Source organism: Euprymna scolopes, chromosome 1 (genome assembly GCF_053919585.1).
Source record: "Euprymna scolopes isolate OS-2025 chromosome 1, ASM5391958v1, whole genome shotgun sequence".
NCBI classification, from domain to species: Eukaryota; Metazoa; Mollusca; class Cephalopoda; order Sepiida; family Sepiolidae; genus Euprymna; species Euprymna scolopes.
The window spans coordinates 91,539,088-91,551,851 of NC_136482.1; the positions used below are offsets into that span (position 1 = coordinate 91,539,088).

At 36.8% G+C, this 12,764-nt stretch overlaps 1 protein-coding gene across 10 annotated transcripts in view; it reads left to right on the forward strand.

Annotated features, from left to right (window-relative positions):
- Positions 1-12,764, forward strand: part of LOC145245888 (uncharacterized protein C20orf96-like) — a 2,261,276-nt gene that overhangs the window by 1,710,736 nt on the left and 537,776 nt on the right. The window lies entirely within an intron of this gene.

A 12,764-nucleotide genomic window follows, 5' to 3' on the forward strand; every position in this document is an offset into this window, starting at 1 on the left:
CTTTATCATTTGTATTGAACTATGTAACAAATATTATTTTCTACTTGAGTATTTATTAGTAATTATTAATTTATTTCATTTGAGTTAGTTCTATATTTAAAATACAATGGACACTATTTTCAAAGAAATGTTAAACTCATATTTGCTGTGTGTTAATGGTTTTTCTGTTCCAAATTTTTTTTTTTTTTTTTTTGTACTATCCATAAAAATATCAGCTTTATCAAAACATATTTGATGATTAAATACATTTTTCATTCCGTGGAATTTCCATGGGTCCTGCTAGTTTAAAATATTGCCCTTTAATTAAAATTTCGAAGAAACATACAACATATTTTCTCGTTCCCATTGATTTAAATTTTTACTTAATTTTTTTAATCTTAAATATTGATTAACGAAGGACCACATTTTCTTATTATAAACTTTATTTTAAATTGATTTTGGGAGTTACATTTGATTCTTAAGTTTAAAATAAAATTAAACATCTTCCCCCGGAGTTAATATTTTTATTTCTCAGGGATTTGTTTACTATCCTCTAATCTTTTTGTTAGTTAATCTTTTGGAAAAGAAATTTCAGGATTATTCTATCGATTGAACCTTAAATCTCCCAGATTATTTTAAGAATCTAATATTTAGAGGCTGGTTTTATTTAACATAAATTATTTTCCCCTTTCTCTAACATTTTGAAAATAGATTTGATTTGTAAACATTTTGTGGCTAAAATCCAGTTGAAAGATCAAATAAAGTGATCATTTTTACATTAACTTTTCATAGAAAACTGACGTTCCAATCCAAAGGAAATTATCCTGCATAGTCGAATAGAAAGTTAGATTATTTTTTTTAAAGATGGTGACTATTTGAAAATAATTCTGACTTGGACAAAGTGTTTTCGATAAGGAATTTAAAAAATCTAAACAAATTGCAAGTAAATACACTACCGGGCAACTCCAGGTGGGGACAGCTAGTTAAAGATATAGATTACTAAATTATACACTAAAACATACATGAGAATGCACTTAGAGAGATGTCTTTCATGCATAGTTAGATAAATATTGTTTGAAAATGTAAAATGAATCTGATGACAAACTATGTGTATATTTACAGACAGACATTTTCAGACAAGTCGTTTGAACATAACTACTATGACACACTGTTCTTCCATCACAAAACACATATGAAAACATGATTTTTGTATAGATTTTATGAAATACAATATATTCACTGAGATACCAAGACTATACCATACAATGGCACACAATTTGCTTACCACACATATCTATTTGAACATTATACAAACAAAAAACTTGTGCATTTTTGTTTGTATTATATTTTTTGTTTTACTATTTTCATTTGCAGTATTTCCAAATAATTTTACAGCTTAAATTCAAATCAAGGATTTTCTGTGGGAAATTTTAATTTATTTTTTCTATTACTCGATCAAAAACTGTTCTTGTATCTCGCATAAGAAAGTATGTGTTACTTGTTGTTCTGAGTGAAGATGAATTTCACAGATGATTATTTATGAATTTAGTCCTCATCGAGTGCATCAGTTATAGGACAAGGGTACATTCATTCAACAAATTATCATATTGTTTTTCGACTAAAGTAGAGTATTTCTGGGGGGTTTTATTACTTATCTCAAACAAGAAACATTGCCATTGAGGTGTAACGTTAAGCAAAGACATATTTGATCACATTGCATTCAAATTTCTGCATGTTAACACAGTCAGGGAAACAAGAAACAGAGGGAGGATTTTAAAGGCTAGCAGTTTGTAGAGAAAAACTATTAAAGTAGAAAGCCTTACAGTATTTCAAAACAACAATATTAAAGTGTGGAATATTTCTTGCCAGATTAGTCAAGAGTATTTACCTTGAGGAGACACTACTGCAGCATGTTCCTCTTAGCAGATTCCTTTGAAGTACTTGTAAAATAATCACAGGAATGCAATATTGCTGCAATGAAACAGCGGCTGCAGCTTCGTAGATAATGTGAGATAGATTATAGGCTCTTCTTTGGACGCTGTCAGAGAGAGAGAGAGAGAGAGAGAGAGAGTAGTGGCAAATCATGGTTTTGAAGATATATAGGATATTGGCAGGCGTGAGAAGTTTTATAGCACGGTATGTCTTCTATTTATTTGTTCCAATTTATGTTTCCTGTGAATATTGTCAATACATTTGAATGATGGACTCTGGTAGAGTGCTCTTAACCTTGGTAATCGGTGATTAAAAAAGTTTCTTATAATTGTTAAAGGAAAGTGGTGTTGTCTTAGCAGCATCTATTTTTTACCATCATTCCACTACAGACTGGAGGTAATTTTCCAAGAATTCAGATATTACCTTAGATATGTGTGTGTTCCCACATGTCAATACTAGAGCATGATGTTATCAGCAAATATATCCATCTCTGACACAATTGCATTAGGAAAGTCGTTTATGAAAATCAGAAAAATAAAACCACAAAGATTGGCTTTTAGAGCACACCCGTACTGTCATCAAGGACAAGTAAATTTTTTTGAGGGGGAGGAGAGGAGAGTCTAAGGATTTGATTATTAGTATATTCCATATTTGTCTTATAATTCTATACAAATTAATTTTCATAAGAAGATTGTCATACCAGACCTTGTCAAAAGCTTTGGATTCAACAACCACTATTGCCGCATGCTTTAACCTTGTCAAGTGCATGGTATATGCATTCAGAGATGTCCGTTAGAATATCTACAGTAGAACGGGTTAGCTTAAATCATTATGCTAATAATTATTCAAACTTTTATTTTGCCAGAAAGTCACTTAATCTCTTGCAATCGCTGAATCAATTTGCTTTCACGAATTCACATCCCGATGTTTTTTTTTTTAGGATCATCTCTCTCTCTCCCTCTCTCTCTCTCTCTCTCTCTCTCTCTCTCTATATATATATATATATATATATATATATATATATATAAAGTGAACGTGTGTGTGCATACATTTTCCAACACAATAACTCTGTCAATTTTTAGTCTACAGACTCGAAATTTGATATACAGAGTACTGAGATTTGCGAAAAACTTTGTAATCCATTTTTGGCTAGAAATTTGGTTGTTAAGGGGTCAAAGTTCAACGATTTGACCTTTGAGAACTCAACCTAACTCCTCCGCCAATTTTGGGTATAAACATTTGAAATTTTAGATATAGGTTCGTTGGACATAGATCTAACTTAATAACTTGACTTGAGCCAAAACAATAAATGTTAAGGGGTCATAATAGGGGTCAGACTTTTAAAAATTTACCGTTTTTTTTTTGTTGTTTTTTGCTCAACATATACCTCCAAACACCCAGGCTGAAATGCTAGTGTGTTCGTTACAACTCTACTTTCAACCGAGTCGTTGTTTGTTTCGTTCACCACATTCTTTTCTTCTACCTCTTCTTTTACACATGTCTGTTCGCTTTAGTGACTAAAAATCGTCTCTCCTCCCGCTTTCCTTTCCTCATTATTTATGGAACCAGGGTACAAGATTCTCCGAGATTCCACAAGACTTTTTTCCACATAAAAGCATGCAGGCGCCATCTTGATTCTCAATTTGTGCTCTGCAGACACAAATGCGCAGCCGCTTTAACAGTAAGCCACTTCTTTCTCCACACTCCCTCCTAATCTCATGATCACAGAGACGGCAGGGGGTGGCGATCGCCGCCGTCAGGTGTTTCTGCGAAGGGGGACAGTGCTGCTCTCGTCGTCGTGTGCGCTCTCATCCACCGCCTGATGGTCGGAGAAGGCTTCATCTCCGTGGAGGCTACTGATATCAGAGTCACTGCTTGATAGGGATGGTGCAAACCAAAGCGATGACCCACTTGTCTCAGAGTCAGAGTCATTCTCATCGTCCACTGGAGGTGGTACATGTGTCGCCGGCCGTAGGTCCCTAACGTGATGGGGTACGCCATCAACCTGGACACACTGCTGACTCACCACATCAGTCACTGTGCCCTGTTTATACTTATCAGTAAATCGGTTTCCTGGCGGCTTCACCCAGACAGCATCCCCTTTGGCATATCGATTCCGTTCTATCTCAGTGGCCACAGTTGTATCGGGGTGGATTCCTTTTTCTCGAACACGGTACTGATAGATTGCGTTTGCAGGCACCGTTCCTGGAGAGACGCCATCCTTCAGCATGAGATTATACCAGTACACAGCTTCTACGATGGTGCACTGCTTCCTGGCTGCAATTGTTTTGATGCTGCGATGGTTTCTCTCACTATACCATTGCCAAAAGGCACATAAGCGCATCTAAGCCGCAGCCGCACACCCTATTCTTGTAAGAACTGCCTCATCTGATGGCTGCAAAAGGCGGGGTCATTGTCCGTCAGCACTTCATTGGGCGCACCTCTTTCACAGAACACGGATGACAGCTGGTGAATAATGTTGCAAGAGTCCTGGCACCCGAGGAGTCTCCAGACTGCGAAAAGTGTAGGCCCACAATCGATGAGGGTAAGGAAGTGGTTGCCACCATAGTGTGTGATGTCCATGCCCACTCTCTGCCACTTACTACTCCCTCCCAACTCCCCTTTCTTCCATCATGCTGGAGCTGGGTGGATGGATTGGCAGGCCTCGCAACTTTCCACCACTCTTCGGATATCTTTTTTTTCTACTCCTGGATCAATCATCTTGACAAAGTACAGTGTCCGCTTGATGCCAGGATATCCACACTGTTGATGAATGTCAATGATGCGTGCTGCATCCACATTACACACAACTGCTGCACATGTGTTTTGCAGATTATCAGAATCTCTCTGAGCACCAGCCAGAAGCCATCGTTGAGGGACTCTTGTCAGCGCATCTGCTCTGTTGAGCGCAGACCTGATCAACACTACGTCCACGGTCAGGTCGTACTCTGTGATGGTGTCGACCAAGGTGGCAAGCCATCTTCGAATTAATATCTCACTTGATGCTCGTGTCGTCAGCCGAACTCTTCCACTTAATGCATCGGTTATCCACCGATGAGTGCATGCCGAGTCAGTCATGATATGTAGAACCTTGGCTTGCCATTGAAGCGCCAAGTTAGTGCCCTTCAATGTGGCATCAAGTTCGACCAGGTTTATGTGCCTTGAATCATTCTCTGGCCGAAGCCAACAGGCATCTTCAATAATGGAATCATTAACTGCAAGGGCTACTCCAAGGGCCAGTGAACGCATCCATCCTGACCGTGAACTCATTCCTGCTGACGCACCACTTTCCCTGAACGGGGTCATCACTGGTCACCCTGGACACAGTCTCTGTCAGCATGCTCCTTAGGGTGACATCGTGTACTACATCGTCCCATCCCAACGACAAGCCTGTTGCACATCTTTTTATGGCCGCCACGGCCACCCTGAGCCAACCACACACAGGGAAATGGCCTACCATCTTTCCACAAAGCGAAAACACTGTTCGTCGAGTGATGTTTGATGGGACCTTGGGGACATGACTTCCTCTTCTACAGCAAAGTCCCTCCTTGCTATTGCGCACGTGCAGGCCGAGAACTTTCGCTCCATTGCACAGATGCTCTGGTTCCTTACATGTCAGTCCAAAGCTCTCAAAGTGCATTCTAACCGATTATGCTGACATGAGGCTCTCATTGACGAATATATCATCGATGTATGAGGATGTTGCCTGTTGCACTGCCTCATCATGCTGCCGGATAGCATGCATGATTGCTGTCATAATGCCTGGTGCCACATTTAGACCGAACCCTAGCCTGGTTAGACAATATCGGGTTCCTCCAATTTCCACAGTTTGAAATGGCCACAATTTCTTCTCAATGCGTATTTGCAAATAGGCCCTGCATGGGTCCAGAGTTGCCACATTCGATCCCTGCTGTCGCCACTCCCTTAATTAGTGCACACACATCAGCCCTTGCTGTATATGGGTCGATGTGCTCATTAAGCTCACAGTAGTCTAGTACGGGGCGGACCTTTTGTTTGGTCATCAAGGGAATCAGCCCTCGCAGGGGGGCCAAGCTCATCCTCTGGGTATGGAAGAAGCCAGCCATTGTCGATCCATGTTTGCAGTTCTTCTTCATACTGTTCCCTTAGCCACATGGGTGGGGGATATTCCGATAACCGGTTCCACAAGGATATTGGTGGCTGATCGTTTGACCACTTCCAAGACGCCACCCATGCTTTGGTGTTTCTATTATACTCTGCATGAAAGTCAGGCTCGTCGACAGTTATGGCAGCACAAACATGTTCCTCACATCGGGAGAACTGTACCTTGTTGGTTCTGTCCACAGTAATTCCACCCAGTTGTGTAATCAAGTCCATACCCAGGAGTAGGTCGTACCCGAGAAGATCTCCCTCCACAACCAGGGCTCGCACGGCTACTGCAGGCCCGTCGTTGATGCTTGCGTGGATAATGCTCACCCCACAAGAGGCTAGTGAACCTCCGCCTACAATTAGTACAGGAATTCTCTCTGCTTTCCAAGTGGCACAGCATATCTTGCTTACGAGAGTCTGGGTACACCCAGTGTCCACAAGCACGAGGCGCTCGCTTCCATTAATGTGTATGCTTACAGTGGGTAGCGCCCTGCTCAATGACGATCTGGGGAGAAGACTGGCGCTGTAGCTTTTTCCCCTTGCCCGTTTCCTGGACAGGTGCGGGCCAGGTGTCCGCGTTTTTTGCACTTGTATCACTGCGGCCCATCAAGTTTCCGAGTTGATTGACGTGACGAAAGACAATCACATGCCAAATGGTTGGGTCCTCCACACTTATAGCAGGTTGTAGCTGCGCTTAGGTCCTGCAATCCAACCTGTGATAGTTGTACAGCTGCCGCTTGGTCTTTAGTGTCAGGGTTTTTCTTTAGTATTGCTCGTGCCTGCGCCAATACTTCCGATATGTCCATTTCGTCCACTTGGGATGAGGCACGGAGCAGATCTTCCACACTCTTAGGTAATCCTGCAACAAAAGCGCACACCAAGCCTTGTGTTTGTTACAACTCTACTTTCAATCAAGTCGTGTTTGTTTCGTTCACCACACTCTTTTCTTCTACCTCTTCTTTTACACACGTCCGTTCGCTTTAGTGACTAAAAATCGTCTCTCCTCCCGCTTTCCTTTCCTCGTTATTTATGGAACCAGGATACGAGATTCCCCGAGATTTCATGAGACTTTTTTCCACATAAAAGCATGCGGGTGCCATCTTGATTCTCAATTTGTGCTCTGCAGACACAAATGCGCAGCTGCTTTAACGGTAAGCCACTTCTTTCCCCACAGCTAGTATATACATATATATATATATTAAATACCCGTTCACATACACTTATTCACGATAAAGCTAGAACCCAAAATTAGATAGAATCGAGCAATTGCATCGACAACAGACAACGCCAGACCCAAAGTGGGTTTCGATATACTGCATCTCATCAGTGACGTGCTCCGACATAGGCGCGAACCCATATGTATGAAATGTGCAATACTGATGACCTAAACATATGGGCTACGGCGCAATCTATCGGCTACACCTCGATTTTTAATTCATATTTTTTTATCTAGTTCTACATTCTACTATGCGACAAGTACAACTAAGATAATTACTGCTGGTATAAAGCCGGTAGATATCACATCTACGAACATTAACTGAAATGAGCCGACTTCCCCGACACGATTTCGGTACAACCTATTTGTTGTTTTTTAAACTATAAGTGAAGCCATTATTTACAGATAATTTTATAAGATCAACAATTTTATAAGATCTCTACAATGAAATGTAGACTGCAATGTATTGTGGCCTAAGTCACTGCGGTACACTGTGGGAAGTGGGGTTCCTAATTAGAGCAATCAATCGTCTTTTGAAAAAAATGGGCAATTTCACCGAGTTCGATGACGAATAAAGTATGGGAGGATGGAATATTTGTTGACCCTCATTCAATTCCAGGCAACGTCGGGTCTCCTTGCTAGTAATAAACTATTAAAAAGTACTAGCTGCAAAAATATAGGCATACAATGTGTATACTACTAAAGTGTGTTATTTTAGAGTCTTTAAATTAAACTAAATCACAGAAAAATGTGGTTTATTCCCAAGATTAATTTTTGACATTTATAATTTAAATTTCGATCATATGCTCCAATTTTTTTTTTTTTTTTTTTTTTTTTATAGAGGTCCAATTTTTCACAAATTCTACACATTCAATTAGGCTGTATTTCGGCAATAATATGCCCAATGTTGTCTTCCAAGTGGTTTATTGTATCTGGTTTATCAGTGTAGACATGGGACTTTACATATCCCCAAGGCAAATAATCTCATGCAGTTAAATCACACAAACGAGATGGCCAGTTGACATTTTGTGAAATCATTCGTTCATCAAATGTTTCAAAATGATTTTCAAAATAAATTTGCACAATTTGAAAACGTTGCTCGGGTGTCAATCTCTTTATGATGAACTATCAAACAAAGCTGAACTCAAAATAACCGATAGTTGCCAAATCTGCAATTAAAGAAAATAGTTGCCAATTTAAATTTTGCCATAACTAAAAAGCACCATGTACTACTACTATTACTAAAAAATAATAATAAAATAAAAATAATAATAATAATAAAAAAATAATTAAAAAAAAATAATAATAATAAAATAATAATAATAATAAAAATAATAATAATAATAATAATAATAATAATAATAATAATAATCGACTGGTAGAGCATGGACAGTAAGGGAATCTTGAGGAGATTTATTGTCACTCAAATTTCAGAGAAAGCCATCACACTTTATCAGTGAGGACTCAATGGTAAACGGCTGATGTGCGACTGCAAACTGAGTTGCAATGATGATCATAATATATGGAGGATACTAGAAATCTAAGACTTGTAGTTACTCAGACTCTAAAGAACACCATCTGTTTTTACTGGTGAGCAATCACTATAATGACTCATATAAAACAAATCAGAAATAACAAGTGCATAGAAATAAACAAATAAAAAAGAAACGAAATAAATTTAATTTTCATAGTGTATGACTTGAGTAAGTATACTTTATCTTGTAAATTGGTTATTTTCATGTCATGTACATATTTAATTTAAAACAGTCAAAAGACGTTCAAATTGTACAATCGTGCCCACAACACATTCGTCTCAAAAGTAAAACCTCCTATTTTTTTTAACTCTAAAAGTTGAAGAAGGGGAATGATACAATTAAAACGAGCGACCTTTTGTGCTCCAGAATTTATTTTCCAACATAGTCACCACCATTCTGAATGCATTTTTGTCAATGATGGTGTGGTGGTTGTGCAACTCGCATCACTGTCGCTATTCTAAATCGACGAACCCATTTCCTAACTGTACTGACACCAACTGAATCGCCTTCGTAAACGTTCAACAGACACCGGTAAATGTTTTTTCAATTTTTTTTCTGCATGGAGGAATTCAATGAGGCATCTCTACTTCTGACGTACGTCTATGACCGCGATTAGTTTCTTAAAGTCTCACACCATTAATATCTGCAACAGAGAGATGAAACTTTCAGGTCATAAATGCATATGTTCAGTTATCATAAGAATACAATTTGCAATTTCCTATGATCCCTTCGGGCGAAATAAAATAGGAGGTAATACTTTTGGAGCGTCCTCGTATATCATAACTTTTATATATATATATATATATATATATATATATATAAATGATGACGTAAGTCTAGATAATAAAGCAACACGTTGTTGAAATTTTGCATGTTTTTTTCATTCTTTATCGTAACAATGGAGGAAAATTATTAAATTATAGGGAAAAGTTTGTATAAATTCAATCATTCTTTTCTTTCAACAATTTATATTATATTTCTCTTTGTCTGTGTGTTTGTCTATTTGTCCATTCCATCTTTTCTCGAAAACTACAAAGCCGATCTGGCTGAAATTTTGTATGCTTATTTGCGCATTGAATTTGAAGATGCAGTGAACTACGCATTATAGTACCCGTTCGAGGCGCAGTTATGGATTAATAGGAATTAGTATTTAATGCAAAAATGAGCACAAATTTAACCATATTCGACCATTAATTTGGCATAAAACACTCATTCTAATCAACAGGTATAGATTTGTTTGTTTTCAACAGACTAAAAAGTTTACTTTGTATATGTATGTGATATATCTTTATGTTTGTACTAGCAGGCTGCCCAGCGTTGTTCAGTCGTAAGATATGCTTAAATATGATAGTATAATTCATACAGAATACATATTTATTATTATAGAGACAATTATTTATCGATTATCATATTGAACCTAATATATAATAGTGAGATCAGAACTAAAAATATATATACCGTACTTTGGGGTAATTGCACCAACAAACTAAAGTATTCTTTTGGCAACCACGCATATAAAAAGCACTTCTTTTAGTTTGCACAATTACTCCAAAGTATGGTATATATAACTTGGGTGTCATTGGCTAGAATCGAAACTAAAACATACAACTCTCCACCTTTATTCTTTAGCTTTTGAGCCTCGCCTATATACATATAAATTCACCTGTCATTCATTTTTAAAAGATGGAATCAGCAAAGACAAGATTCAAGCAATCAACAGGCATATATATATATATATATATATATATATATATATATATATATATATATATAAAATGTAAATGTTGGTTCGTTCAGAGTTGTCTAAAAAACCACTGGACGGATGGCTTCCACGTTTTGGTATAATATGTTTACTATATCCATGTGTGTTTTTATATATTCCTTTTTAATTATAACATTATACTTAATTTTTCTATGATAAATAGGTGCATTTCTTTGTACAGAGAGGCCATTTTTTTATTTAGGGACAATTATTTATTACCGCTTCCTGTCACGTGACCAGTGTTACAATTTAGCGGTTTTCCTGCTAGATCTGGAAATTTCGTTTACAATCTAGCGGGAAATTCTAGAAAATCTGGAGGTATTTGGCACCCAGACACCCGCATTAGATTGCTTGAAAATACTTTAAAACATAAAATAAACTCATTCATGTAAGTAAAAAAAAGTAGCATTTATTGCCTTTGGTAACAATTATTTATTGATTATTTGTTTTGTTTTTCACCTTTTTTTCGACTAACCATTCTTAAATCTCACTATAAAATCGATTTTTCCAAGTACATTTTAGGTGGGGGGGGCATTCCAATCTCCCCAAAGGGGTTTGTATTACTGTACACGGGTTTGTATTACTGTACACATAGATTCGAAAAAGTTGTCAAAAAACAAATATATAACAAATAAATGTTATCAAAGGCAAGATAAGTTACTTTTCTGCCAAACTTGCTAGCGATTTTCTGGACATTTCTTTCTCCTGATCTCGCGGGTTTTTTTAAAATCTCAGTTGACAACATTGCATCACTAAAAAAACACCACAGGCTTAATGTAAACAAAATGTGTTTACAATATCGGTAAATTTTCAATGGGTTTATTGATAATGTAACCATGTGATTGAACTTTGATTTAAATTAACCACACGTGGTCGCAAAATGAATGCCGACGCTCAAAGTGTATACACATTTTGATTCCTCCCTTTACTTAAAAATTCACCAAAAATCAGGAAATTAACGAATTTTAATGAAAATTGCAGTATTTTTCAAATAATGATCGCAGAATATAATGAACTAATTATTTTTACTTAACTCTTGGTGAAAATGTTTTATTTTGTTTAAACAAAAAATACCTTTACTAAAGTTATGGTTTTCAGTAGTAAATAAAAAACGCAAGAATTTATTTTTGCGTTTTTTAAAGCATCGTAATTTGTAACAATAAAAAATAATTTTTTACAGTAACATTACGAAAAAAGCCCGTAAAGTCCGTATTAATGTATTCGATATAACTCGAAGAAAAATGAATTATCGGATACTATTCAGGAAATTAAAGATTCAATTAGATTCCTATTTCAGTCACCTAAATTATTTAGGGTGAAATGAGTTTAGGAATTTATAGTCAAACCTAAATATTATTTTTTGGTAAATATCCAGATACGCTACTACAGAACACCGACCACTCTAATTTGTTTGGGGTGGGGGTGATGTTGGGGCGCCCCCAATGTACAAAGTACAATCTTCGGAAAATGTTAAATGGTGTTCTACTTGGTAAATGTCGGTGCGTTACTTACGGAAAATTTAAAAATTCGATGTTCCAGGTAAAAAAAAAACAGATAAATTACCCCCACCCTACTCCAACTTGGTGTGCTTTCCTTTTCTTATTTTATTTCTTTTTCAGCTAATTTTAAATTTTCCACCCAAAAAGCGCTATAATGTATTTTTGAAAATTAGAAAATTCTATGTCCTGGAAAAAAAATCCCCTCCCCCCAACATAGTTTGCTTGATGAAGCCGTCGTTTATGCTACAGCGTGCATGCGCGTAGCATAAACGGATGCTGCAAAATGGTGGAAAGAAGTTCGTGGGTTCAGGGGTAAATACCATGCAAACGGTAAATTTGCCCCAAGTTTGACTATCAGATTCGTTGTCAGCGACCTCAATTACCTATAAAAAAACAAATTAGAGTGGTCGGTGTTCTGTAATAGCGTATCTGGATATTTACCTTTTTTTTTTTCTTGCTTAAAAAAAATAGCATTAATACAGTAAGTTAGGTAAACTGACTTTTTCGTTTAAAAATGGAATTATTTCCCTTTCGTTATTAACTTTTAAAAAAAAATTTTTTTTTTTAATAAATATTTTTTGTTTTATATACATAAAGTACAATTGTTGAATGTTACTGTTTTGATTATATTCGTTTGGGGGGGTACAATTAAAAAATTAAGAAAGATTAAAATGAAGCAAAATTTAAGTTTCCGTTCCATTTTTACAACAACC